The sequence below is a fragment of the Arvicola amphibius genome, chromosome 7 (assembly GCF_903992535.2).
Source record: "Arvicola amphibius chromosome 7, mArvAmp1.2, whole genome shotgun sequence".
Classification (NCBI taxonomy): Eukaryota; Metazoa; Chordata; class Mammalia; order Rodentia; family Cricetidae; genus Arvicola; species Arvicola amphibius.
The window spans coordinates 101457003-101459319 of record NC_052053.1 but is presented as its reverse complement, the minus strand read 5'-3'; the positions used below and the strand labels follow the sequence as shown (position 1 = coordinate 101459319).

Sequence of the window (2317 nt, the reverse complement as noted above, 5' to 3'; positions counted from 1 at the left end):
AAGCTTTTTTTTTCATTAACAATTTCATACATGTACAAAGTGCATTCTGGTTACTGCACCCACCCTAACGTTCCTCTCACACTTTTAGCACCACCACCCATCCCACCCCCACCCCCATTCAAGTCAGCTTCTGGAATCTTTGACAAGCTGTTTCCTTTCTACCACTGCATGAAGACTGTCCTCTGCTATGCTCTTCCACCAGCCTAATGTTCTGCCCACGGGTGTAGGGCTGATTAACCAAGGACTGAGTCCTTTGAAACTGTGAGCAAAATAACTGCTTCCTGCTCAAACCATTTTCAGGTGTTTTGACCAGAACTACACAAAAGTTTTATTTCTGTCTGCCTGAAATTTTTCTTCCCCTTCTTTCTTCCATCATGCACTTAAAATTTTGGGACAGGGGTTTCCATCAATATTCTCCTGTTAATGATGTAAGCTGTAGGAAACAGATGTTTATATGATATTACAGTTTCCATTCTAAGAACTTATGCACATGGCATGGTATTCAGGATTTATAAGGACACACTGAAGTCGGCGTCTCTTCCCCATGACTTTCATCAGTTTTGTTCCTCGGTCCACTGTGTATTATTACCAACCTCGTTTATGCATTTTCAAATATTTTCTTCCCTGTTTTCATACTGTTCTCAACTTGTGTGGACACTGCTTTTCTCAGTTAGCAATATTCAATATACCTTCCTTTCTTTTTTTTTTAATATCCCAGAAATTTATTTGATGTTGGCTTGAATACATTTTATATAAAAAGGTTGGGAATGTTTGTGTTGGGTGTCCCTGGTAAATCTCATGGAGACATCAGAATCCAGAGACATCAGAAATGGAAACCGAAAGCCCAATTTTAGGGCTGCTCTTTAAGATTTGCCTCTGGTCAAATCAAGACACTCCCTTAAAAAATGCTTGAGGTGTTAGAGCTTCTTTGAGGCTGATACAAGGAGGGCGGTTAGATTCTGATTTGTTGAACACTTGAATACTTGGAAATAAAAATATTCAGCTTTGAAGTTTTCAATACTGGAAAACTTTCAAGCCTAGGGTTTACAGCCAGGAAGGGCATCTTCGTATTCCTTAAATCATACTGTTTCCCACAAGGCTAATCTTCAGCTTTGGCTTCCATTTCTTCTGCGTCATCGTCTCCATCCACCTCTGCATTTTCTCTCTCAAGCAGCTCTAGCTGCCTTGCGAGTTCAGTCTCATCCGTGTCTGTGACCACTTTGGGCTCCATCTGAACACACCCCTCTTCTCCTCAATCTTCTCTTTGATGACTGCCATAGCTGAATTGAGAACAGAGAGGTCTTCTGTTCTCTCTAGGTCGTTGTCATCACATACCTGGGTGGAAGGGAGCTCTTAGGTTAATCTTGATGGGCATGGTTTCTGTAGAACAATTCAAGCCTGCTCTCAGGGCTTCTTTTACAGCATCAGTTCCTTCATAACCATAGCAAGCTTCTTCAGTATCTGATCGGAGTTTGACAGCTTGTGGGGTCAAATGCCTCATGCTATTGCTAATGAGTACTTCCTGCTCATTTTCATTCAGATCTAAACTATCCAAGATGGGTCTGAGACTGTATGCTTAAAGGCCTCGTAAGCACCATAGCCAGGCTTCTTGTACTTGTCATCAAAGGCCAGGCAGTCCTCTGGACCAGGCTTTCCAGCTGCTCATCCTTGGTATGTTCTAATACCTCAGCAACATGGCGCAGAACGCTACAGACAGTCTTGAATTTTGTAAATTTGTCTTCACATTTTATTGCTTCCCCTGGAGAAAATCTTCTTTTTGACAAATCAATATATCCTTTTTCTGTGTCCACTCTAATAACAACTACACATTCATTTTTGCCAATGTGGATCACTTGTTTATAGAATGGATATATCTCCTGGATAATTCATTAAGAAGAATCATGCCTTCAGTGTTATTGTATTCCAACAAGCTGACATAAGCCCCCATTTCAGCAATGGATCTTACATTCACCATCACTACATCTTCCATCTCAGGGAATCTGTGTTGATAAACTCTACAACTTAGACCCGGCATTCTGAGGTGTATGTGTGAATCCCAAACTAGGGTCCCACTCTGTGCTTCTTAATGACAACGAAGAGATTTGGTAGAACAGCACCGGACACAGAACCTCCTCAGTGTGGGCTTCGCTCAACCCAGAGTGCATGCAGATCCACCTCTCACGATATCACTCTACCTCCCTTTCAAGCATATTGAATTGCTTAATTATTTTTAATGGCTGCATATAATTTAAGATGGATAAAGCAGTTTACTAAGTGGTTTCTTACTGATAAACAGCCGAGACATTTTTTAGTAGAC

General features: G+C 41.2%; 1 pseudogene; it reads right to left on the bottom strand.

Moving 5' to 3' along the window:
- Positions 1-1099: 1099 nt before the first annotated feature.
- LOC119819607 lies at positions 1100-2035 on the bottom strand (annotated as a pseudogene).
- Positions 2036-2317: the final 282 nt, after the last annotated feature.